This window comes from Mesoplodon mirus, assembly GCF_964341445.2.
Source record: "Mesoplodon mirus genome assembly, chromosome: 11".
Lineage (NCBI taxonomy): Eukaryota > Metazoa > Chordata > Mammalia > Artiodactyla > Ziphiidae > Mesoplodon > Mesoplodon mirus.
Window position 1 is genome coordinate 83317804 of NC_138987.1, and position 27806 is coordinate 83345609.

The following is a 27806-nucleotide window of genomic DNA, read 5'->3' on the forward strand; positions in this document are numbered from 1 at the left end:
TTTCAACTGGAATTTGATTCCTAAATCTAAGACCAATTTTCCCTTAAACTCTTAATGAGTAGTTTGAGGAGTCAGTAAAAACTTCGGTAAGTTTAGTTACTTTCACAAATATGCTGAGTTATGGGTTGGATTTAAGAACTGACAGTTGGACTCCAAGTTTATGTTTTATCTTTTTAGTCAATATGAGTGCACAGAATTAGTATCTTTCTACTGCATATTCAAAGATAATTCAAATGGATGAACTCAATATGAAAACCTCATATTAAAAAATATAGAAAAATTTCTTACATTATTAGTGCGTAGAATATTTTGATTTAATACTTTGTTTAGTGGAGAAATATGCTGTACCTATTTATACAACACACACAAGCTATGTGTAATTTTTAGAGATAATGTATTATTGGATTACAATTTGTATGTTTCTGAGAGTCAGCACAAGAGAAAATTCCATCAAAATTAAATTTTGGAATTACTTTCTTCTCTTATTTATTTCCATAGGGTCTTTGGAAAACAAGGTTCCAAATGTGTATTTGCACAGTCTTCCTGCCAGTGGCTACCTCAGCACGCTCTTCTCAACAATTATCTTGTTTTTTAGCTGCTGAAATATGTGACAATTTAAAAATTTTTGTTTAATTCCACATTTTCTTTATACTTTAGATGCAGAGGGGCTTTGATTTTTTTAGAAGATGGTTACTAACAAAAACAAAATTTGCTCCAAACATTATTCTTTTGTATGGTTTCTGAATTCTTCAATTATTGTTAATTACCAATTGTACTCACTGTGTCTTAAAATAAGATCCTTTTAATAGATATTTACAATCACAATTATTGACAAATATCTGATATTTATTATTTAAAAAACATTTGTTCCACCAGAAAAGAAGTAAATTATTTCACCAGAGGCAAAACTAAGCTTCAGGGCCCTTCACTCCTATGAGTTCTTTCCCAAGTTCAGAGACCCTGTAGGCAATGTGTTCAAATAATCATATATTTTGTAGAATTTGCAATCTAAGCTGTTTTAACTGCAATCATTTATGACCAGTGCCTTCACTGTAACCTCCCTCCATTCCTTTTCTGTTTTGCAGTGGCATTGGAGAGGCCATGACTTTGTTTTGGTGGAGGTGGTGGGGAGTCACACTGGGGATACAGTGATTTTAAATTAAGTGGGATATAGGTATGTTCTTTGCAAACTTCCATGTATAGTGGTGGAGCTATTGATGATGTTCCACTTTGCCAATTTACTAGAGCCTTGTGACACACAGGTGCGGAGCCGGAGGCCGTATTGTCCTATGGACACGTCCCTACAGTGCTGATACCTAATGCAACTAGCTTTGAAACATATAGAGCCAGAAGCTACTCTGTGGAAAACTTTCTTGTTATTAGATGTATAATGTTATAAATAGAGGCTATGGTTTGTATCAGTGCCCAGTCACAATAGAAGTTCTCTCCTGTTAGGAATTTAATGACTAATGCAGTTCATGCTATTATTAATGCATCATGCAATTTTTTCTTTTTGGATGAATATTACATAAATAGAATTTCTCAAATATCTGTGTGTTTAGGGCAGAAACTTGTAGCAGTAATGCAGGCAGCAAGTATCTTGTGTTGTGCAGTTGCATGTTTTCTGAATCCCAATTGTGAATAGTTAAAAAAACAATTTGAGTAAACATACTAGATAAAAGAATGGATTAGCTTTCCATTTTCTCTATAGAAAGTGATATTTACAAAGAGGCAATCAGAGTATGTAGCCAATGACTGTAGGGGAAAAGCATTAGAGAGGTGTGGTTGGGGAGCTAGTTAAGATGAATGTTATGTTTTTTTCCCAGATTTTGTGATGTTTGTGATATTTCTCAGCATTTTAAAGTAATAATTTGTTGGGATTTTTCCACTGTAAATAAATATTCACTTTCATGTTAAATTAAATATTTTAATTTGTATTCTCTTCTAAAATTGTATAAGCTCTCAGTCCCCACAAAACCTGGATCCACAGAAGAGTTATTAAATATTTAGATACCATGAAATTAAGGGTTACTTTTAGCCCAGCACAGAGCCTACTATGTATTTGTCACTCATTGTGTTTTTGGAGTTGAATGAATCTCCATAATAACAATTAGTTATTTTTGTTCAGTGATGACTGGTACTTTATATGGACATTAGGTAATATCTATAATATTATAGCTAAGAAGAGTTTCTATAAGTTGTAAGTTGTAGCAAAGAAGAGTTTCTACCTTCTCAGGGTCTTGAAGTGATGAAATCATTCATCTATAGAGCATTTTTTTTATGGGTGAAAAACTTAACCAGGAATTTGATATATGAAAATAATATTTACTTTATCATTTCCTGCAACCACCTTTTCTGGTGTAAGTTGTCAAAAAAAAAAAGGAAGGATGGAGGTAGGGGAGAGAAAGAGAGCGAGAGAGATGGGGAAAGGAAGAGAGAGATGAGGAGAGGGAGATGGGGAGAGAGAGAAGGAAAGAGAAAATCTGACTTTTTGGTGGGATTGGATTATATTGTCATGGTAGGAGAGTCTCTGAACAGGTGCCTCAAATTCCAAAATATGGACAGAACACAATTAGCACTCCCAGGAAAGTAGCAAAGTACTATGAAGGGGCTTCCCTGGTGGCGCAGTGGTTGAGAATCCGCCTGCCGATGCAGGGGACATGGGTTCATGCCCCAGTCCGGGAAGATCCCACATGCCGCGGAGCGGCTGGGCCCGTGAGCCATGGCCGCTGAGTCTGCGGGTCCAGAGCCTGTGCTCCGCAACGGGAGAGGCCACAATAGTGAGAGGCCCGCGTACCGCAAAAAAAAAAAAAAAAAAAAAGTACTATTAAGGCTCTCTATACCTAAGTCCTTCCAAATAATAAGTTTCAAACAATAATTTATGTAGCTAGTGCATTGTTTTGGGACAGTGGTGTCTACCTGTGTTTTCAACAGCTCCTTGTCTCAGGGCAGTAGTTAACATGTTTCAAGGAGTTAAGCCCAACCTCTTCCTTTGGTAAACACATTAATTACATTTTAAAAGTTTAGCTGACTCACAAAAACCCGGTGTCCTAAGTATCTTTGTGCTCACCCATCTTCCAGCTGTACCTAGAAATTGAGGCAGACTCTGCACACACCTTGAAAGAATCCTTTTTTTTTTCTTTTTTTTTTTTTTGTGGTACGTGGGCCTCCCACTGTTGTGGCCTCTCCCGTTGGTGCACAGGCTCCGGACGCACAGGCTCAGTGGCCATGGCTCACGGGCCCAGCTGCTCCGCGGCATGTGGGATCTTCCCGGACCGGGGCACGAACCCGTGTCCCCTGCATCGGCAGGCGGACTCTCAACCACTGCGCCACCAGGGAAGCCCGAAAGCATCCATTCTGAGCACACAAATGGACAGGAGTTCACAGAGATGCATCCGGGGTGACTGTGCCTACATGGTTCACCTGATTACTTCTAGGTGTGTTGATGGATGACTTAAAAAGTGTTCGCTGGAGGATGCGTGAGCGAGCCGGGGCCGCTGCGTGCCGGCACCAACATGGTTAACTAGACTTGCCACCATGAACAATAGAAACCAGGCAGCTCTAAATGAAATGAGCTGAATATTTCATTCGGCCACTCAGCCGCCTGCTCCAATTGCCTCCTTTACTAAAATAAGAGCTTAATCTAAAGTGACAACAACATCAGTTTCTGTGTGCTCCAGTCACACTGAACATGACTTCCTTAACATAAACACTATTTACATGGACCGTCTGGATGTAGCAGGGAATCAGGAGCGTGCCCAGCTAAGACACAGGGTACAATGAAGGACGAGAAGCAGGCAGCTGAGAATTAGCATCAGCAAATGAAAGCCTGACCCTCGGAGGGCATGTCCCTGATACGTTTTAAAATGAGAGAGCATTGCACCAGTAACCTTAGCCTTTGTAAAGACTATGCCGTTTAAAATAAAATAGCACCTTTTCAGTTTAGACACTTAACCAAATGCATTATGTCTGACCCATTTTCCAACTTAGGTGACACGAGAGGATGGATCCCTTGCTGCAATTATGAGAATCTTCCAAACAATTGCAGTCAGTAACCTCCCTCCCCAGACTCCTTCTCATAGCAGCCTGTACTTCTTTGAGATAAAGAGGGCATTTCGTTCAGTGAGGGCAGGCCAGACCCAGAAGGCAGGGGAGTGGGAGAGAAGATGTGACCTTTGAACTGAAGGTTTGATGTCAGTGCTAACGGTACCCAGGAAATCCCTGTTTGAAAGTGGTTTTCAGCTTGAGAGTTCTGGAAGATTAGAAGCAGAAGTGTGACAAGGTACCAGCAGGGCTGACAAGGTACCAGCCCTGCTTTTGTCAGGGTCCACAAAATAACACAAGTTACTTCTTTCCAGCACCCTGGAATAGGTAATGAAAGAGATAACAGTCCTGAATACACATTATTGATGGTTTATTTCCATAAGGAGGATGCTATAGTATTATTTCACCATGCTAGCCATCCTCTGGGAATTTTAAGGGTCACAAAATGTAGAAATATTTAACTTAATTCCTATTAGAATTGCTGACAGTGGAGTTCAGTGGTTTCCCCACCAGCTTCATAGATAAGGAAAGTCAAGCACAGAGGACTTTCTCATACACCTGAAGTCACACAGAAAATCAGAGAGCAAAAGGGAAAGAATTTTTTTTTTTTGCCAATTATTTCTACTTTCTTTAAGTCACCACTAATACTCTTATTTCTAAATGGCTCTTCTCTTAAAATTTCCTTTGATTAAGCCTTGTAGAAGGCTGATACCAGATACTGATTTATGGCTTCTGGGTTCCAAAGACCTGAGGCTGCTGACAAAATAGTAGCTCTTTTAAAAAAAAATCTAGTTCTGTGTTTTCTGTTCTCATCCTCCAGCCTCTGTGCCTGAGCGAATATCCCTGCAGTGCCCACCCCTGTGGTGGTACGTTTTAGATAAAGCTCTTATTCACTGAAGAAGAAAGGGCCTGACCATTTAAAACAAGTTTCTTTTTAAGGAAAGGTATAGTGAGTAACAGGAAGAAGAATGGGAGAATCATCAATATCTAGCTGGCCTTAGTAGAATACTCATTAATCAATAGGCATTTATTGAGAATCTGTGAGATCATCAAGCTTTATTTTAGGGGAGAGAAAATTATCTCTGGCCTCTGGAAGCCCACCATCTAGTGAAGACGTTTGTCATAATTTGTAAAAAAAAATACTCTAGACTTCTGTAGAAAGCCAGTAAGAATATTGTGGTTGCAAAAAAATAAAAATACTTTTTTTGTTGTTTGCCGTAATGCACATCTACTGTGTTTTCATCTTCTTTTTTTTTTTTTTTTTTTTTTTTTTGTGGTACGCGGGCCTCTCCCTGTTGTGGCCTCTCCCGTTGCGGAGCACAGGCTCCAGAAGCTCAGGCTCAGCGGCCATGGCTTACGGGCCCAGCCGCTCCGCGGCATGTGGGATCTTCCCAGACCGGGTCACGAATCCGTGTCCCCTGCATCGGTAGGCGGACTCTCAACCACTGCGCCACCAGGGAAGCCCTCATCTTCATTTTTAACTTCAGGGAAATGTGAACAAGAGGACACCCTTTTCCTCACACCTTAATGAGCACTGATCAGCTCTTTCAAGTACTTACCATTCCAGATGTGTTCCCAAAAGAATTGCACATGTTTTCTCACAGTCTGATAGGGATACTGCCACTTGTACAAATATCAGTTGTACAGCTTGGTGAGTACCTTAATAAGGTAGGTACCTGATGCTTGAGAGCAGAGGAAAGGTGGGAATAACCACACCTGCTCTGGGAGACCTCTTAAAATGACAAGGACCTTGACATCTCTCCCCAGTAGTTGCCACTTCTTCAGCTTGGTCTGGACAGTCAACAGATGTCAGCCAGGAATGGCAACGCCAGTGGGAGTGGCATTCCTGCACAAATAAGGCTTGGGAAGCAGCCTCTGCACAGATGATTGAAATCAGTAGAATTTGCTGAAGGTGAGTGGGAAGCTGATCTGTATCTAGCACTTCTCTGTCTTGTGTCTTGGCTTCTCTCAGCTGCAGTAAGGGTCTTGATGACGTTCTCTTTTTCTTTCTCAGGTGAGTATAGACTTGCCTTCTCTTGGGATGTCTCTACCCTTTGTTGCCACCTGGTACGAATGGGCATGATTCACCAGAGAGAGATGCAGGGTTTCTCTTGTTGTAAGTGATAAAACACACTTTGAAGAATTTCAGGGCCCTCATGAGAAAATGCTTGAAATAGACTCAGGCAGTATGCTGTGTCTCCCATTTTCTTCCAGTCACCTTTCCCCTAATTAATTAATGGTGGTCAGAGTCTGAGTTCTGAAATACTATTGTGATGTTTTAAGAATATTTTGGACCTAGAGACTGTCATACAGAGTGAGGTAAGTCAGAAAGAGAAAAACAAATATCGTATATTAACACATATATGTGGAATTTAGAAAAATGGTACAGATGAACCAGTTTGCAAGGCAGAAATAGAGACACAGATGTAGAGAACAAACGTATGGACACCAAGGGGGGAAAGGGGTGGTGGTGGGATGAATTGGGAGATTGGGATTGACACTAATCCCACTAATATGGGATATACACTAATATGTATAAAATAGATAACTAATAAGAACCTGCTGTATAAAAATAAATAAATAAAACAAAATTAAAAAGAAAGTTATTTAGGAAAAAAAAGAATATTTTGCCATCCTTAACTTCATGTAAGTGCCTGGAGACCATTGCCTGTAAAATTAATCATAAAGGCCCTTTCTTTCCTCCTTTGCTATTTTCATTTGAAACTTTTAGGGAAAGATGCATTTGTTGTATTGCATATGTTGTATTTGGTCCTATCTCTTCTTTCTTTTTTGAAGATGAGAGACAAAATTTCTCTTATGCTACAATAGAAAATAGAATCGTATCATAATTTTATGAAGAATAGAAGATTTTTGCCATTTTAAAATATAATTTCCATACTGAATACTAGTTTTCATGAAAAAGATCATGTTTTAAAACATAATCCAGATATAAGATTAAGTATCTCACAAGTTTCTGTTTAATCACTTAATGTCTTTATTGGAAGTTTTACAGTTAATTACTAGCACAAGAATGAACTTTTCACATCTCATCATGCAAACATCCAGTTATTGGGGGAGGGACAGGGGCTAGCGGTAGACTCAGTAGGGGATTCCCAAGCTGTTTATCTTCCAAGCCCTTACAACACCGTTTCCTATAATATTGGTTGTCATTCTGTTATCTTTGACCCTGCTTGGCCTATAAGTGTGTCCCATGAGCAAGACCACAACCCAAAAAGTCAGCATCGTGATTTTGCAGCAGCTGTTGCTGCAGAAGGTAAATGCCGTGCAGATATTGATGAGCTTGCTAATTTGTTTAGTAGACAGAATTTAGAATGGGGAACAGGATTTGTCTGCTAGCTGTCATCATTCATCAGCCCCAGGCAGTGGGTTTGCATTTTGCCAGCTTCTAATTTTGCTTTATTTTTCCTTAGCTTCAATCTACTTTATTCATTTATTATAATTGAGAGAGTGGTGGCTGTGATAGGGAAAAAAATACTCACGGCCCACGTTCGAGATTGAAGGCTCTTATATGCTGCGGTTCCCTGATCTCAGCAGATTCAGACTGGACCTGTTGGTCTTTTGATTGATGGAGTTGGTGAATGAAGACCATCCTGTCTTGTGGGGTTCCTGTAGCCCATGTGACTGGAAGACTTGCCAAAGCTGCCCTCAGCCCTGCGTGTTTCTCCTGGTTTCCACTAAGATCAGAATTTATATTATTACATTAATTCCTTGGGGGTCCTCATTCAATTTACTTAAAAACTTTGTTTTGAGTGCTCACTATGTGTTGATTATTATTATAGATGGCCAAGTACATACTGTTCAACAAAACAGAAAAAGCCGTGCTCTGAAAGTGCTTAGATTCTAGGGGTGAAGATAGAAATAAACAAATAAATGTACAATACTTCGAGACAGTGATAAACTGAATGAAGGAAATACAGTAGAGTAAGGAGTAGGGCTGAAAGTGCTATTTTATTTTACTTTATTAAATTTTCATTGGAGTATAGTTGATGTACAATGTTGTGTTAGTTTCAGGTGTACAGCAAAGTGAATCAGTTATAGATATACATATATCCACTCTTTTTTTAGATTCTTTTCCCATATAGGCCATTACAGAGTATTGAATGGAGTTCCCTGTGCTATATAGGAGGTTCTTATTAGTTATTTATTTTATATGTAGTGGTGGGTATATGTCAATCCTAATCTCCCAATTTATCCCTCCCCCCTGTCTTATCCCCTGGTAACCATAGGCTTGTTTACTACATTTGTGACTCTACTTCTGTTTTGTAAATAAGTTCATTTGTACCCTTCTTTTAGATTCCACATATCAACGATATCATATGATATTTGTCTTTCTCTGCTTGACTTATTTCACTCAGTGTGACAATCTCTAGGTCCATCCATGTTGCTGCAAATGGCATTATTTCATTTTCTTTTATGGCTGAGTAGTAATCCATTGTATATGTATCCAGCATCTTCTTTATCCATTCCTCTGTTGTTAATTAGGTTGTGGAAGTGCTGTTTTAGATAATGAGAACAGGGACAGTTCTCTGAGGAGATGATACCTGAGACCTGAGGGATGACAAATCATGTGAAGATCTATGGGGAGACTTTAGGGAGAGGAGATGGCAAAGGGAAGAACCCAGCAGAAACACTGAACCTGTTAAGTTCTGGTAACAGCAAGAAAGCCAGTGTAGTTAAAGCAGGTGGTGGGTGATGAGGGTGGGAGAGAGCATTAGGGAGATGAAACTGGAAAGGAAGTCAGGGTCACATCCTTTGGATTTTATTCTAAATGTGGTGAGAAGCTGGTTGTAAGTGAGGGAGTGACTTGGTCAGATGCACATTTTTAAAAACTTACTTTGGCTACTGTGTGCAGAGTCAACTGTAGGGGGGCAAAGATGGAAGCAGAGAGATCAGTGGGGAGACCACCGTAGTAGTTCAGTTAGAGGTGATTCTGGCTTGTACTAGAGAGACAGTAGTGGAGTTAGTGAGAGTAACCAAGTGGTATAGATTTCATGTATTTTGAATAGCTCTGGCTGATGGTTTGGATGTGGGGAGCTGGGGATGCAGAAGGGAGAACAGTCAAGGGTGATACATATTTTGATGTTTTGATTTCAAATATTGAATGGTCAGCGCACCCATAATTAACTCATAGCTATTGAGGAAGGAGGTGGTAGACATTATTTTTGAAAACCCATTGTTGGTAAAATTTGAAAGCATGTGGAAGACAAGAAGTGTCAGAAAACTCAAGGGGAGTAAATGTTACCCTGAAATTAAAGTGGAAGAAAAGTTTATATTTTTTAAGTGTTATATTTTAAAGATTTCAGTAAAATCCTAGATTGCATTATAGTGTCAGTTGTTTCTGAGCACTTAGAAGGAAAACAATATTCACAGGAAGCCAGTATGGGTTCTCTAAGAGCCAATCATGTAAAATTAACTTAGAGCTACCCTATTATCAGTTATCATCTTTTATAAAATGTAGTTTCAGGGGGCTTCCCTGGTGGCGCAGTGGTTGAGAGTCTGCCTGCCATTGCAGGGGACACAGGTTCGTGCCCCGGTCTGGGAGGATCCCACATGCCGCGGAGCGGCTGGGCCCGTGAGCCATGGCCACTGAGCCTGCGCGTCCGGAGCCTGTGCTCTGCAACGGGAGATGCCACAACAGTGAGAGGCCCGCGTACCGCAACACAAACAAACAAACAAACAAAAACCAACCAGGAGCTTAGCAGAAGGTAGTCTCTTGACATGATTCATAGAAATCAGTATTTCAGGGCACAGAGCTGGGTGCATCTGGGTATGAAAAACACAAGTTATTCTGTGTAGAACTTGAGAGCTGAGACCAGTAGAGGAAAGTTAAAATTGGATGTGTTACCTCAGAATGAAGTGAATTTTGATCTCTGGCTGTAGAGTTGGCACAAATCCAAGATGATGATAGTGACAAAGCAAAGACGATTCCAGTTTTAAGTGAAGAATTGAATTAATTACCTCTGAAGGTTTCCTTGCAATTCTAAATTTCTGTCTTTAACCACTGGCATTTTGGCACTGATTGTATTATCATTGGCAGCGGTGATCTTGGAGGTTTAAGGTTTGGGCATTGTCTGATAGAACATAGAGTGGGTGCATTTTGATGAGGGTGAGAAAGCAAACGGAATAGTATCATTGTGGGCTGTTCACCTTGAGTTCAACCTCACTGAACAAATAAATTGGACTCTAATGTGGTTAGAGACAGTCTGGGGAAAGAAGTGGCAGAAGAAAAAGAAAAGCTTGTCATCAGAGAAGATGCAGGATTTGGAGAAATAAACGTTGCCTACCTAATTTCACTGATGATGTATATTAGCCCTATTTTCCTTTTTAGTTTAAAATGACGGTAAAAAGATGGCACTTGATTGTTCTTTCTAAGGAAATTAGAGTTGGCTTTCATGACGTATGAAAGATGTCAAAGAAGTGTGTATGTCTTCCCCTGTGTGTTTCACCAGGACCTCTTCTGAATTCATAGGGTGAGTGATAGAGCACCCATGTAACCCACACCTGACTCTCTGCTCACCCAGAAGCATGGTTTGTGCTGCTTCTCACTCCTTTTGCAGAGATGGCATCTACAGCGATAGGATGAACAAGATATGAGAAGAGTGGAAGGTTACTAGAATGACCACGGTAATGGAGGTGCTGTAGTCAGCAACCCCGTGGTTTGCAGGCTACTTACATTGATGACTTTAGAGATGGTATTTGATGAGTTTTATGCTCTTCTCAAGTTGATACTTGGGTCCAAGTTTTACATCTACTACATTAAATATATAGCAGTATAATCATTTACATGGTCCAGTGCCAAAATACTGCATCAAAGATGCTCATTTACAACTGTGGACAATATCCAAATAAACCACTGATATACCCTGCCAACTTAAATGGATGGAGGATTTGGAAGAACTCAAGACTGTGGAAGTATATTTTTCTATTTATTTCAATTTATTTCTGGACCTCCAGTTTATATCTGATAAACCGTTGATTAAAGATTTACTGTTTTTTAAGAAATTACCTTATTCCCCCTCCCCCAATATTTTGTACTATAAACCTTACTGTTTATTAAAAGCCAAGAGTTTTAGATTACTTGTTCTTTATTTCTACAATAAATATTTCTATTTTAAGTTTTGTTAACTGGCAACTCCGATTATTGTCAGTTCACTGTAATCGATGGCATTTCACTGGTATGGGACGTTTGTTTTGGTACAGGACATTTGGTATAGGATTATTGTTCAGATAGGCATTTCCTAGTTCAATTACAAGTACATAGGAGTACAACTTTCCCAATTGTCTCCAGTACCATATATTTATGTATGTTGTTTTAGTCTTCGCTGTTGCTTTTTGGTTTCACATTGAAGGAGAAGAAATTTCTCTATAAATTTTTGTCAGGAGACATCTGGCTTTAGTGTAAGGAATATTTATGAATAAGGTAGGATTGACATTAGGATTAAATGATTTAATACATACAAAACAATATGCAGGGCCTGGTATATAGTATAAAACTAATACACAATGCCTATCACTTAGTAGGGCTTAATAAAAGATAGCTATGATGATGATACTAGTTGTAAAGTACCTTACAATTATCAAAGTCAACTTTACCTAATGATTTTGGGGGAAAGTCAGGTAATTTAGCAAATACCTTAAAACATTTAATCTTTTTAATTCATTTTTTAAATTCCACATACATCTTAAAGATAAAACATGAAACTTAAAATGTGCTCAGAATGAGGTCTCATCAACAGTCCCTCAGAAGCGTATATGTACGTTTCCTTGTCATTCCTAAAAAAAAAAAGTGAGATGTACATATCCACAGATGGTACTACATATTTGTTCTTCTGGAGTATCTAAACACTAGTCATATATCAAATCAGACCACCAAACCGAGGCTATTACTTTGGTATTTGTTACATACATTGACAGTATGAGTTTAGCTGCCTGTGGTTTATCAGTAAATGATGAACTTTAAGGAATTATCTCTATTAAAATCAAATGGCTATATACAGATTTCTGTACTTTTTGAAAGACGGTTATTAAAAATACTGCAAATTCTGTCATAGCTTGTATTTATCTACTTATTTGGTTATTTATTATTTTTAACTTTTTATTTTATATAGGAGTATAGTTGATTTACCATGTTGTGTTAGTTTTAGGTGTACAGCAAAGTGATTCAGTTATATACATATCTATACATGTACCTATTCTTTTTCAAATGCTTTTTCCATTTAGGTTGTTACAGAATATTGAGCAGAGTTCCCTGTGCTATACAGTAGGTCCTGTCGGTTATTCATTTTAAATATAGCAGTGTGTCATAGCTTTTAAATAAAGACTCATTTGAAAGCAACCACTTTTAGTGGTCAGAGCTAGGACAATTTTGTCTGAGAATATAAGTTCCTTTTACATTGTAACCTCTCTCCTGAACTCCACACACACCCACCCAAATGGCTCCTTGGCTGCTCCACATGGCACGTGAAAATGAGCTCTGAATGTGCGTCTCACACCTGCTCCTGTTGAAGTCTTCCCTGGCTCAGTGAAAGGAAGATCCATTCTTCCCATTGCTCAGACCCCAAACCTTTCATCACCCTTGACTCCTCCCTTTCACTTAGAGTCCATCTAATCCCTGGGTAAAACTGTATCAGCACTACCTTCAAAATATTTCCAGGATCTGACTACCTCTTCTCATCTCCACTTTCCAGTCTGGTCCAAGCCACTGCATTTCTGTTTGTGGCCAAAGTCTCCTAACTGGGCTCCTAACTTTATTCCCCTTCAGTCTGTTTTCACATGACAGCCAGGGTGAGCCTTGAATGGGTGAAGCACAATAGTCAGATTATGTCCTTCTGTGCTCAGGACACGCCAATGGCTTTCTTCCTCAGGGAAGTCCTTACTATGACCCTCAGAGAGCAGAGGCAGTCCCCATCCCCTCTACTTGTCGGCTTGTCCTTCTACTACTATCCCCCCCCCCGCCCATTGCTCTTTCTCTAACAAGCTGGGCACTGCCCCTCGTGGGACCTTTGCACCCCTGCTAGGTTCCCTCTGCCAGCAGTGCTCTTGCTCTGCATACTGATAGATACTGAGTGACTCATTCCAACACTTTCTTTAGGTCTTGACCCAAATGGCTCCTTCTAGGTGAGGCCCTTCCTTCTCCTCTAAAATTTCAACTAATCCTCCTCTAAACACTTTCTATCGTCCCTTGCTTTTATTTTTCTCCTTAGCACTTCTGTCACTAACATAGTAATGTATCTATTCATTTATCTTGTTTATTTTTTTATCTTCCTGCCTAGAATATTAGCTGCACGAGGGCAAGGAGCTTGGTCTGTTTTGTTTACTGCTCTGACTCTAGAGCCCAAGATAGTTCCTGGCAAATGGAGACATTCAATAAATATATGTTGAATAAATGAATAATTCAAGGTTGATTTGGGCTGGTGCTCTGTATTTATGGCTCGAGAAGGCATAAATAATGCACATTGTTTCCTTCTTGAATTCCGTGTAGGCAGCTTTAGGGTTAAAGTCAAGTTATTGTTAAATTATTTTTTTTTTTCATTTCTACTCTCCCTGAAGTACTCATCTGCTTTGATAACTTCTATCATACCCCTATTAATTAAACAAAAGTCTTTCAAATTTATTTATCCAACTTTTTTGAACACCAAACTGTTTGCAGGTCACTGTAGGAGGCTTTTAAGAGACATGATCCACCTTTTCAAGGACACTTCAATTTATTAGTAAGGCAAGACTAGCAAGCAGATGATCCAGATAGAAGGGCTATTTTCAAATGTAAGAGAGGGCTTTTTAAGAGGGATTCACAGAATCCCAGTCGAGATTTTTCAGAAAAATATGTTCTCATTCCACCCACAGGCTATAAGTTGGGGTACATGACAATTGTACTAAAAAAGATTTTCCAAATGAATTCATTAACTGACACAACCACTCATTAAGGACCATAGATTTAATAGTCTTGTGTGTATGTATTGTGCTTACAAACAGACCAACACACCCGACACCTTATTTATGAGGGCTTGCCTAGTAAATACACTCTTACTGTAATTGAAAGTCCCCTAAATTGAAGACACATTCCCGAATCTATCAACTTTGAGGTAACAATCTATATTAATATTTAAAGTAAACACATTTAATATACTTGTTTCTTCTTTATGAAACAAGATGCTTTCATTGCTTGTCCAAGGCAAGCACCTGAAAATCAACTTTTGATTTTTAGTTTGTCAATGAATAAAGCTGCCGCTTGATCTTCAGCAGTGTCTGGCTTTGGGGGCATTAGTTGTGGCCAGACTGCCGTTTTGCCATTTGTACCTGAATGGGCATTTATGTACTTCCCAAGGTACGGTTCTCACACCAGTAATGCATGCCTTCCGGAGGCCGGATTGCTTTTGTGCATTTTACGTGTGATTGCCATCTCAAGTAAAAATTACACTAGTGCAAAGTCTGAAGGCTACTTTTTCACAACCTGTTGCATACTGCCCTATAGATGTCCCCCCTTGGATGTTTTACTTGTTTCAAACTTTGGTGGAAACTTCAGGGACTTTCATTCTGATGAGTTCCCCACTACTGAACAGACTTAGAAGTGCAAAACTCTTACTGTGTTTTCCTCGTTCATCTCTATATTTGGGTAAAGCTGGATATATAAACCATGCGGTGTGAACAATTTGATATCATTATCATTTTGGCCGTAGCCATCAAATTCTTCGGTTTGCCTCAGTTTACTCTTGTGTGCATTCTGCTTTCTTCTTAAAAAATTTCTCGAGAGTGTTGATTCAGAATCTTCTTAAAAATAAAGGCATCATGAGTCTCAGTTTGGGAATGGGGTTTATCTCCAGCTTCTGTGAGAGCTAGATGCACACTAATTTACTAGTGCTGGAACCAAATGGGTTGAAAATCCTTGTTCTCCCACCAGATGGATTATTTTAAAGTATCACAAAACGTCTGAGGTTTTTTACGTTACGAATGTGCTTCTTCGCACACATCAAGAAGTGAGTACCATGTTTTGACAGTAACTCCTTTATGAAATTATATGCTGTACACGTGGAGTAAAATCCAAGCCATTCTCAAGGGAGCAGGCTTATGAATCTGGATGAGGTCACACCTCTTTAAAGATGCAGTTTGATAATCCGACCTCAAAACAAAGGAATTCTGTTAATCCTCTCACAAAAGTGCAAATTGCTAATCAGATCCCTGGGCTGGGCTGGCAGCTTGGTAGACAATGAGCTTGGCAGAAGAGCGATTTTGGGCGGATAGATAGCTGGGAAGCTTGGGATACCAACTTTGCCCCTGTGTTAGCCCAGTTGGGCCCGTTGTTTCGAAACAATGACGTATGTCAATGGAGGTGGTTCTCGCCGTCATTGTGTTCTCCCGCTTTTCTGCTTCCATGTTAATGATGATGCAAATCAATCTTCCTGTCGCTCATTTCACTTCACTGGTGTATAGGCTACTGTGCCCCTATATTCTTTTCACTTGGATGCATGTGTCTTTTGAATTTCATTACGCATTCCTCTACAAGCCCAGAGGGTTTTCCTCCCTTCCCATAAATAGTGTGGTGGTATTTGAAAAAGAGAGAAATAAATCCTAATCCAACTGAAAAAAGAATTTTCTTCTGGAAGGTGAAATCGGATTCTTTTTTCGTAAGTGATAAAACGCAATTGGAGGCAGCTTAAGAAAAAAAAGCTGGAATTGGTTGGGTAAAGGAATACAAGGAAGGCAAATAACCAAGCTGGGGGGAGGCAGGAGTTTGGATGGGCCTCAGGAACACTTGGGACCAGGGAGTCATACTCTGTCAGGGCTTGATACCCCTCTCTCCTGTGTCCATGTCACTCTGGACGTCAACTGTTTCTTGCTGCAATAGAGATTTCTCCATATTGGAGGAAACGGCACCATTGATGACAGCACAGGAATTCTATAGCTTGCTGTTTTTTTCCATTTTACTTAAATAAACTATCTCTGGGAAGAACTCTGATTGGCTCCTCTTAGATCAGGTGTTTGTCCTGGACTAATCAACCCTGCGTATGTAACCGCGTATTTGTCAGAGCTTAGAAGGTGCTTGCTATTTGTCTTTTCCTCTGTCTTCTTTGGACTTAATGAAATATGTAACCAGCCTGAGAAATTCTAAAACCTGATGACTGTTTTAGCACGTGGAGTGATTTTGCACAGGTCAACACCACTCTTCTCACTCTCACTGTGTTTGGCCCTTTTGGCTTTTACAACTTTCACCCAAACATGACTAAGAGTTAATTTGAAAGTGAAAAATACAACTTCTTCATCCTAAAAGGGGCTTTCATTAAGAGAGTGCACTATTTTGAATACTTCCAGCTAGTTGTGTGTCTCCTGTTAAGAGAGTGTTTGTGAATTATTTGGGTGCAGTGTGTCTGTTGAGGAGTGAAAATTAAAGCTTTGGCCGTGGAGCCATCTTCCAATAGGTAGGAACAGGGTGCTTCTACTACAGTTCAGGATGGGCTGCTGTTGGCATATTGGTTTTCAGTCAGAGGAATGATGCGGAACTCAACAAATCTACATCTGGAAGAGGAGAAGTGAGTCAAAGGTAGAGGTTTGGGGTAGAGGCCGCCACCGGTGCGGCCATGCTACCCACAGCCAAAGCTTTCTGAATAAGAGCACTGTCTTTTTAAAAGCAATAGGGGGTGAGGATTGAGGGAGTGCTCACAGCGGTAAGTATAACACAGCTGTGCTCTGTTTATGCTTTGGCTACAATAAAAAAGCTATAAAATGTGAGATGTCATAGCTCCACTTTGCTTTATTTATACTATTTCCTCTGAGCTCTGTCACACTGCACATTCATCTGCTAAGTTGCAGCAAGAATGGAGATTAAAATATCACAGCTCAAAATAGGAGTCAAGCGGAAGGAGATTCATCATAGCCCTATTAAAAATATGTAAATATGGGAATGAAGTCATGTTAAAGCTGTACAGCACTCCTCCTTTATGAGTTAAGATCCCTTGAGCAAGTGGTGGGCTATGCAAGGGACAGAGATAGGGGACTTATACGCCATTTCTTCCACCCATGGAAATTCTTTTAAGATTAAAGACTTCGAATTGCAAATTTCACGTGTTTTCCTATAATCATGCCTGTTAATAATGGCAGGAGATCTGATGCAAAACAAGAAAACAAAGATTTGGTAATTAAAGGTTATATATTGTTCACTTGGTTAGAATGATTAAAATTAAGATCAGAAATCTCCTTTTTGGCCTCGGCTATTCGTGAAACCTTGCGAAGCCTCCAGAAGTTTCCCTCTACAGGAAAGTTCTGAGAAGGAAACTGAGACTTGGAGACATGACCTGGCTATCTAGAATTCAGTTGTGAACGATAAAGCTGAGTCTGGAAGCTGAGTCCTCCCTAAAACTTTGCTAGTAAATTACTTCTTCTAGCATTTCCTGTATCTCTAGTCCTGACAAAAATTTACTCCTAGTTGTCTATATGGTGTGCTTGGGAGGGTTAAGGAATAGAGCTTTTAGATGGGAAGACTGGGATATCTCAGATGGTATTAACACGACTCTTCTGCTCTAGTCTTTGTGCTGCTGGATGGCTGTTGATGTTTTGGCTTCCCCTTTTTCCCCCCAAATGTGCTATTGTAGTAATAATAAAGACCAACACTTAAGTACTGACTGGGTACCAGGGATGGTTCTGCGTGCTTTTTATGTATTAATTACTTAAATTCTCACAACAACCCTATACAGTAGGTATTATTACTCACATTTTACAAATGTGGAAACTGAGACGTAAGATCACACTGCTGGCGAGTGAAAACAGGAATTCACACTGAGCAGTCTGGCATCACAGCCAGCACTGTCAACCACTATGGCCTTTCCCAAAGGATCAGGTACACACTAGAAAGAGCACTGGACTGCAAAAGAGGAGATCTGGATTCCAGGCACAGTCCTGCCATTTCCCTAGCCAACCGATTTTCCTCACCTGTAGAATGAATGAAGAAATGATTATGTCCTTTCCGATTTCAACTTGGCCTGCATCTGTCTACTACTACCTCATGAAAATAATTTTTTTTTTTTTTTTTTTTGCGGTACGCGGGCCTCTCACTGCGGTGGCCTCTCCCGTTGTGGAGCACAGGCTCCGGATGCGCAGGCTCAGCGGCCATGGCCTCACAGGCCCAGCCGCTCCACGGCATGTGGGATCTTCCCGGACCGGGGCACGAACCCGTGTCCCCTGCATCGGCAGGTGGACTCTCAACCACTGCGCCACCAGGGAAGCCCGAAAATAAATTTTTTGAGCAATAAGTTTTCTGCATTCTTATTTAACTTTGGTTCCAGAAATGGTTATGTTAAACATTTCTAATATACAGTGATTCTAGAATTTCTTTTGTCTTGCACTTTTCACTGTATTTTGGTTGAGGTCTTTTGGTTGCAACTAACAGGAGTTTCATAGGTAACTAAAGACTTTCTAGCTTTGTGACCTTGAGCACATTTCTTAATCTCGTGTGCCAATTTTCTCATCTGTAAAATGAATATAATAAAAGTACCTGTCCCATAGAGCTGTTGTAAGAATTAAGCCAGATATTACGTGTAAAGCACTTGGCATGGTGTCTGCTCATAGGAACTACTACAGAATATCAGTGTTGATTATGATTACTGTTGACCACTCAAGTCTTATTGAGCATTTCTGTCTCTTGTTCCTCATGCTACCAGTTCTACTGGTAGGAGAACTGGTAGCAAATCAGCTAATGTTGTTTGTGATTGCATTCCTGAATTAGAAAGGTTGATAAGATACCATCAGAAGTTACCATCTATTTGTGGTAGAAATATTTGATCAGGGTGGAACTTTGGGAATTGTGTAGGCTACGCTTTAATGTGATGAATAAAGTACACTGAAAGATCAGGTGACTTATTCCAGAACACTCAGCCAGCAGGTAGAGTGTGGAGGTAAAGCCTACAGTTCCAAACTGCAGTTGGCAAAACAGTGCTGCTATCTATGGAGTTATTAAATGGAATAAGTGAAAATTCTTGACATTTGTAAAAGGGACCACAACACATATCTTAAGGGTTTAAATTCATCAAATTACCCTCGTATCTCAGATTTATAACAATTTAAGATTTTAGATCATGTGTCTTTTGGGCAGACTTCACCAGAGGACACTAGGAAAGATGCTTGAGGCTGGCAGGGGAGTACAAGTGGTCATCTTCCTTACTGACTCTTAAAAAATTGATGTTCTTGGTCCCTTTTGTATGTTGAGTGAGGTAACATGTAACTTTCAATAGTATGGGAAGAAGTGGATCTGATTTGCTTTGAGAAGGTATAAAGAAAAAAAGATTTTTATAGCAATTTGAGTAATTTAAATAGGAAAATAATCTGGTAGGATATTGTAATAATTTTTGGGACACATCTAATTGGGTCGAAATTTATCCACTTCTACTCTAATATACAAAGAAAATGGAGCTGTTTCCATAATGTATTCTTGCTCCTGAGTCCCTACCCTACTGTGCAGATTGAAAGATAATAAAAAGTAAACTCAAAAGAGCACAAAATAACTCAGTATCTTTACTATCAAATCACCTCTTTTTGTTTGCTAGTTTCTCTATTTCCCTGTCCAGGGTAGGGTGGGGTGAGAGGGGCACCTTGGGTGTAAAATGTAAGGAAGTATCCCTCTCAGGTGGCAATCCTGCACTTACTTGACCCTGAGAGGGATGACTGCTTACATTGTGTGCCCTCCCCTGCCCCTGTCCCCACTAAAGAAACCAACTATTGGGAGTTTGTGTATCATTGCGGCTGGCAGGGTGGTGTGGAGTGTCACGTGTGTGCATGCTGGCCCTGGGGTTGCCCTCTGTATCCTTCCTGGCATCTTCCCTCAGCCAGGGTCTCTACCTGTGGGGCCCTCTGTCCTTGCTGATGTAATTAGCCCCACCTGGATGTGAGCCTGAGCGGCTGCTGCTGGCCTACCATTGCCTTGAATACCATTGCCTTGAATGTGAGGTCCCTCTTCCTTTCCCCATCCCAGGGCTTTCCCAGTCTTCCTCTGTGTTGTACGTGTATGTGTGTGTGTGTGTACGTGTGTGTTTGTGTTGGGACTGGGGGGGATGGAACAGAGTACACACATTTTGAGGTTCCTTGCACATGCACACCACCGGTGAGGTATAGTGAGCAGTTTTAACTCAATCTATCTGGGCACCTTCCTTCACCAGTGTTTTTTCATTTCTCCCTCACCAGGTTAGATGGGTGTAAGACAACAGGGATTCCCTGAGAGGCCTGTGACCTCTCCCATGCCCTGCCCAACAAGTAATGTCCATGAAAGAGGATTGTCAGCCCTTAGGTCCCTTTTATCCACCTGATATTCTCCTGCCCCACCTCCTTATTGGTTAAATCCCCAGATATGGAGAGAGCCTGGCCCCCGCCTCTGAGCTCTGCCTCTCTTCTTTCCCTAGACTTCTCCCCGCTCCCTCCCTAGATAACATGCGAGTTCCCATACTGGCTCTATCTGTTTAGGATTCACATTTTGCTTTTGCATTTTCGCCGGGAATATTTTGGAAATCTTGCAATCGCTTTTCACTCTCAAATTCTGTCATTCAAGATTGTTGTCTCACTAAGTAAGCTGATTAATAACCCCTATGTTCTAACTAGTAGCTGATCTCCCACCTTGCATTCTGGAGGGTCTACTCTGGGCCGAACCTCCAGGAACTCATACTTGAGATAGAGGGTGCAAGGGGAAGGAGAAATTCTCATCCCAGTGTACCTAAGATGTGTGGGGTAGCGCAGGTTAGTCCTTACTGCCCAGCCTGGTTCCAGCTGTCGATTTAGAATACTCTCCCTCCATCGTGTATATATCCTGTAGATTCTCCCCCACAGGAGGGGTTAGGTCTAGTGTCAGCTTCTCCCAAGAGGACCTACCCATTCATCATCTCTTATTGACTAGGAATTTGGGGTGCACATGCTTCCTGAGTCTTCTCCCGTATTCTGCTTATGGAGGATGCAGACGTGAAGTCCATGCAATTTTAATACAAGGTGATCAATTTTATTATATGATTAGGTACAGTATTTTATGGGAGCACAGAGAAGGAGTGCCTTATTATGCTTAAGAGAGGCAAAGAGGGCTTCCCAGAGGAGTGAAGCCCAAGTTAGGGATTAAAGATCAAAATAAAAAAAGGAAAACACACACACACACACAAAGATTAATTATAGTTTTCTAGTTGAACAAGATGGGGATGGGAAGGATATTTTTTAAAAGGGCAAATCTCAGAGGAGAGCAGGACTTTATCTGTTTTACTTATCAGTGTGTCCCTATCACCTAGTATAGAACTTGGCACTTAAGTATTGAATGTATTAGTGAACTAATGACTGTATCTTGAAGGCCATTGAAACTGGTCATTTCCAGTAGAGGCACAACATGATAAGATTTGTGTTTTATAAAAATAAACATGGCAGCATTGTAGTAAATGAATACAAAGGGAATGAGACAGGGAGCCATTGTAGTAGCATGTTCTGCGAAGACTCTTAGGAGAGATTCTTTTTAAGTGACCCCCCCATCTCACTTCAGATACTTAGAGATTCTGTGTCTTCTGCACTGAACATATGGTAGTTTCCCACATATGCCTCAAGCAGGCACAGTCCCTGTCTACTTCTACTCTTAAAATGGCCCAAGAAAATGTGGAGATACTTCACAGCATATTTAAGCATTACCTTCTCAACACCTTCCATATAGGAGGCAGAGAGTTGAGTTTTCCAAATGATCTACTGAAGAGACAATAATTACATTTTTGTCTTAGTCCATATGGGGTGCTATAACAAAAATACCATAAACTGGGTGGCTTAACACAACAGAAATTTATTTCTCATACTTATGGAGGCTGGGAAGCCCATGATCAAGGCGCCAGCACATTCGGTGTCTGGTGAGAGCCTGCTTCCTAGATGGCTGTCTTTTCACTGTAACCTCACTTGGTGGAAGGGGATAGGGAGTTCTCTGGGGTCTCTTTGATAAGATGACTAATCCCATTCACAAGGGCTCCACTCTCATGAACTAAGAGAGTGGAGACCCCACTCACAAAGACCCCACTTGCTAATATCATCACATCGGGTATTAGGTTTCACCTTATGAATTTTGGGAGGACATTCGGTCTTTAGCATATGATGTAGTACCTTTTTTTCTGTTTCTTGTTCAGAGTGGATCCATGACTTTTCAGTATCGGCAACGGTAACTGGGGGTTCCTATGGTTAGTGAAACCTGGCACATAACTGATGTTGTTTTCAGAGTGCAAGACTGAAGAGAGGTCAATAAAATACATACAGAATCCTCAGTTCCTGTGTGTATTAGCTTTCTGTAAGTATATATCAAGTTATCAAAAACAGAGTGGCTTAATACAAGTCCCATTTATTAGCTCACAGGTCAGGAGCCCAGCATGGTTTGACTAGGTTCTCTGCTCAAGGTGTCACAAGGCTGGAATCAAGATTGGCCAGGCTGAGTTCTTGCCTGTACACTCTTATACACTCCTGGGGAGAAATCTGCTTCCAAACTTACTCTTATTGGTAGAATTCAGCTTTTTGTGTGTAGGACTGAGGTCCCGTTTGCTTGGGGCTATCTGCTAGGGGTTGCCCATAGCGCCTAGAGGCTGTGTGTACTCCTTGCCGCTCCACCGCCTCTATCCTAAAGTCCGCAGTGGTGTGTCAGATCCTTCTAATGCTTCACATCTCCATCATCCTCAGTCTTTGACCTCTAGACCAAGATTTAAAAGGTTTATGTGGGCTTCCCTGGTGGCGCAGTGGTTGAGAGTCCGCCTGCCGATGCAGGGCACACGGGTTCGTGCCCCAGTCCGGGAAGATCCCACATGCCGCGGAGCGGCTGGGCCCATGAGCCATGGCTGCTGAGCCTGCGTGTCCAGAGCCTGTGCTCCGCAACGGGAGAGGCCACAGCAGTGAGAGGCCCACGTACCGCAAAAAAAAAAAAAATGAGGTTAGACCCATGCAGATAATCTTCCTCTTTTAAAGTCAACTGTGTTAAATAACATAACCTATTCATGGGGGTAAAACCCATCATATTCACAACTCTGGAGATTATGCTGAGGAGCATATTCACAAGTTGGGGGGAATTTGTGGACCATCTTTAAATTCTGCTTACCAAACTGATAGTTGTAAAAAAAAAAAAAAGTTTGCTTTCTTTTTTTTAAACAAGGTTACAAACAGCCTCCTGCATACTTCATTTAGGAGATGCAGAAGAAGCATATGATTTAATTGATATTTTGTTTGAAAACCAATGTACCTCTTAAGTTAACTTTCTAATATCTGAACTTGACAGATCTACTATTACTAATCTTTAGAAATTTTACTTGTATATGACTCATTTACTTCTAAACAGTACTGCTGTTCATATAACCAAAACAAAACATTTCTGAATCTATTACTGGAGGAAGATTTTATGGTTTGTACATGGGAAAATAAAACAACATATAGTATATACATGAACACCATCAATTCAAAGTGATTTTCACTGTTAAGTGAGAGTTTTGTTACATTCACTTGAGTGATAAGGTGAGATGTTTTTCAGAGCTTTGGGGCTTTCCAGATTTAAAGAAGGAAGGTGTGAGAGTTTAACCAACTGTACAGTTAGTCAGCTACAGAGCTTGAGGGAGCCAGTCCTCCACACAAGACCACCCTCACTTTTGACACCAAATATGTGTTTGAGGGGTTTCCAAAACTGCCCTCAGGTTTGAAAATTTGCTAGAAGTACTCACAGAACTCAGTGAAAGCTGTCATATTCATGGTTACAGTTTATTACAGGGAAAAGATCCTGATTAAAATCAGCCAAGGAAAGCAGTTATGTAAGGCTGGGTCTGAGGCTAGAAGAACCAACCACAGAGCTTCCATCACCCTGCCCTATGGAATCAGAACATGTTATTTTCCCAGCACTGACATGTGACAGTATGCACAGGGCATTGCCAACTAGAGAAGCTCATTGAGCCTTTGGTGGCCAGAGTTTTTACTGGGACTTGATCACATACCACTTGCGTGGCTGACCGTTAGTCTCTAGCCCCTCCTGGACGTCAGTGTTGGGCTGATACCTTTAGTCTCCAGGTAGTTTTGGAGGCAGAATTGATATTGCATGACTCAAGGCCCCTATCATAAAATCACATTGTTAGGGCTTCCCTGGTGGCACAGTGGTTGAGAGTCCGCCTGCCGATGCAGGGGGACACGGGTTCGTGCCCCGGTCTGGGAAGATCCCACATGCCGTGGAGCGGCTGGGCCCGTGGACCATGGCCACTGAGCCTGCGCGTCCGGAGCCTACGTGTCTGGAGCCTGTGCTCCACAACGGGAGAGGCCACAACAGTGAGAGGCCCGCGTACTGGAAAAAAAAAAAAAAAAAATCACATTGTTAGACTATCTTGTGGCCAAAGCCCTCAGGCAAACAAAGACATTCCTGTCAGGCATGACATTTTGAGGTCCTAGAGATTACCTCCCAGTAGCCGAAGGCAAAGGCCAGAGTAAGGTTAGCTCTTCAGAAGGGGAGGGAGGGAAATAGGAGGGAATACAAATAGTAGTTATCATTTATTGAGGGCATACTGTGTATCAGGCAGTGTGATAAAGCATTGTTTCCTTTGATCCTTTGAACATTATTAGAAAGTTATTAAAATTATCTTTATTTTGAAGACAATTTGATATTTAGAGAGATTAGTGGCTTATCGAAAACTATGTAAATAGCCAGTGGTGGAACCAGGATTTGAACATGTATCAGCCTGATTCCAAAGTACATGATCTCAAACACTGCACTGTATAGCCTCCATCAGAACCAAAGACAATAAGAATATGTAATGGATTAAGTATTTAGAAACAATTATTTTTGAGAATTGAGTTTTCAGAATAAAGTTGTCATTCAAATGTATAAGAATATGCACTGCTACTTTAATAATATAGGATATAGAGGAAGAGGGTTGGTAGATAGAATGGTTACTTTATTGAATTCTTACCTTCCAAGTAGATTCCAGACAGCACTGTCTTATTGAATTCATTCAAACACATTTATGAGTGTGCATTATATCTCAGGTGCTGTGCTGGCCATCGGTGACCCAAAGATGATGATAAATATGTACCTGCCCGCAAGGAGCTAGCGGTCCACTGGGGTATGTAAACTGCTTATTGTATTTTATTTTTAATATTATCTTTGTTTTAAGCAGAATATAGAACACTCAATATGTAAGAAATATTTTGCGTAGACATTTTGCAAGCATTTGGAACAATTTTTTGGGGGGCTGGAGGAGCTAATGCTAAAGAAAGTAGCAATTTGGAGATTGTTGTTCGTATAACCAAATCAAATAATTAAAGTCAGATTCACTCTTTTGCAGATTCCGTAATAATAGGATAGATTAAAAAAGTAAAACTACTCTAGAAAAAGCCAAAGCACTGAGATTTTTGTGTTACCTAGGCAGTAAATGATGGCAGATAAAGGAGTAGGAAAGCCACCAGAACACATCACACATAGTAACAATGTACATTTCTTCTTCACACTTAGAACATTGACTACTCTGCTTTTTATTGGTTACTTTAGTGATAGTTTGTTATCTTTCATCTTCTCCTTCTTTGATTTCTCCAACTGAGCAAAGTCTATATTGGGATAAAAATAAGACTTCTTATTTAGTTAATGTTAATTTTTGGCAACTATGTATCTTATTTAAGTAATTTTATTTAAATTATAGTTTCTAATAGTCTATGGTTACAGTAAACCATGCAGTTTGCTGGGAGTAGTCCTGAAAAATTAAATACAGTAATTGCAGTAAACATAAATAAGAAATATTATATTCTAATGATACTTTATATATTTTATAGGTTATTACAGAGGAATAGAATTAGAAAAAAAATAAATTTAAGTGAACTGGATGTCCAGTAGTTCATACTGATACTACACAACCATAACAACAATATATTTGGACATATTTATATTAATATGCTATCTAGATTAAGCATTATAACTGCTGAGAGTGCAGTTGTGATCAGTTAAAAATGTGAGCAAACCAGGAAAGAACATATCCTTTTTCTTGGCAATATGATTTTAATTTTTAAAAGCATTTAATTTCATAAACCATATCCATCATCTTTGCACAGACAAATGTTGTGGCAGTTTTTTGAATGAACCTCTTGGTTCCCTAAAGAAATTATGGATACACTATAAATTTACAAATGAAAGGTCATTTATCAGAGTTATAAATAAGAGTGGTTCCTGTGCTGATGCCCCTGCAAACTTAGAGTGGTTTAATATCTATCAGCTTTTGTGTACAGTTAGTACCGCAAAAGAATATAGATATTGTCATTGTCATACTTCCATGGTGTCAACTTTGGCAAAGTGGTAAGAATGACGTGCAATATTTTTTGAATAGCATGGCATTTTCTTGAATTACTGCTGGCAAGAGAACATAAATCAACCTTAGTAATGGACATTCCAAAGATGTTTATTAAGCTATTCATTTAATCTAAAACACTCACTCTTGGCATTTATAGGGCCAGTTCAAAGGAAGTGGCAGGTGCTTCTAAACCCCAGAAGTTACTTTTAGGGGCCCCATAATTATGTCAGCTAAGTCTGGTTGGAATGGAGATCAAAATGCATGAAAATCCTTTCCTCCTAATCTATGCTACAGTTATTTGCTTAACTAAAATATATTTTCTTGTATGTGTGTAATCAGAATTTCAGTTAGTTCCACCATTAATGATACTTACTACCTGGCTCTCTATTTGAATCTTCAGTTTTTAAAATCTGTTCCCCTCCCTCCCTCTCTCTCTGTATCGCTCTCTGTCTGTCTCTCTCTGTCTCCTTCTCTCTCTCTGTCTCTTTTTTTCTCTCCCTGTCTCTCTCCTGGAAAATAATCCTGCACTGTGTAAACTTTGACTGAAAAGGACTGGAAAACTGACCAAATTCCTGTGTACCAAAATGAGAAATAGCATATGGCACATCATTTTGACTATGTGTAATGAGATTAATGACAGACAGATAGGATGGACAGAGAAGTAAAGAATACAGAGAGGGGAATTTATAGTAGGTAGGAAAGGTCAGAGAAAGCCAGTGAGCAGTTAAGCCAAAGAAGTCAGCTATGCAAATTTGTGGAGTAAGATGGTATGAATGTGCGTGCATGTACGTGTGTTATTTATTAAACTATAGAGTCTCGGCACAGAACTAACTTCTGGATTAAAATAGTGTAAACAAGACTCATTTTTTCCTCCATCTCTCGGCTTCCACTAATGCAGCTTCAGTCTCTGGCTTCATTTGGGAGCAAGATGGTGGCAGTGGCATTGCTTCACCTATAATATCCTGTCAAGCTTCAGATCAAACAGAAGCCCTATCAAAGTCTGTTTGTACTAATTTGCTTTGATTAGATCACAGAATAATGCTGTGTGTCTCTCTTGGAGCAGGAGTGAGCTTCATCATTTTCCATGAACTAAGCATTAGGATTGTATCCCAGAGGAAAATGGGGTACTGTGAACAGAAAGAGGGTTCATGGATGCTGGATAGCAAAGAAGAAGATTTGCTGCAGGAAAAATTACAATGGGTATAATACACACATGACATTTTATATATAATTCCAGAAACCTATAGATTGCATAGCAATCCATGGATTTTAGGTTAAGAAGCTCTAAAAGTGACATTGAATCAATGCCTTCTGGAACCAAAAAAAAAAAAAAAAAAGAAACCCCGAAAAAAACCCAGCATTGATAGCCACAGCCATGTAAGAAAATTAGTTGTTACTGGCATTGTTTCCTGAATAAAGAGACAGAATATTCTCATTTTGTTTCTACTCAATCCTTAACTAGTTGTT

General features: G+C 40.1%; 1 protein-coding gene across 3 annotated transcripts in view; it reads left to right on the plus strand.

The window, feature by feature from the left end:
• The window catches only part of SOX5 (SRY-box transcription factor 5), a 1015676-nt gene that overhangs the window by 143527 nt on the left and 844343 nt on the right, over positions 1-27806 (plus strand). For all 3 annotated transcript variants that reach the window (XM_082635813.1, XM_082635815.1, XM_082635814.1), the window contains one exon: positions 25048-25124. The gene's annotated coding sequence lies outside the window, so the exon portion shown is untranslated. The remainder of the gene's footprint in view (positions 1-25047; positions 25125-27806) is intronic.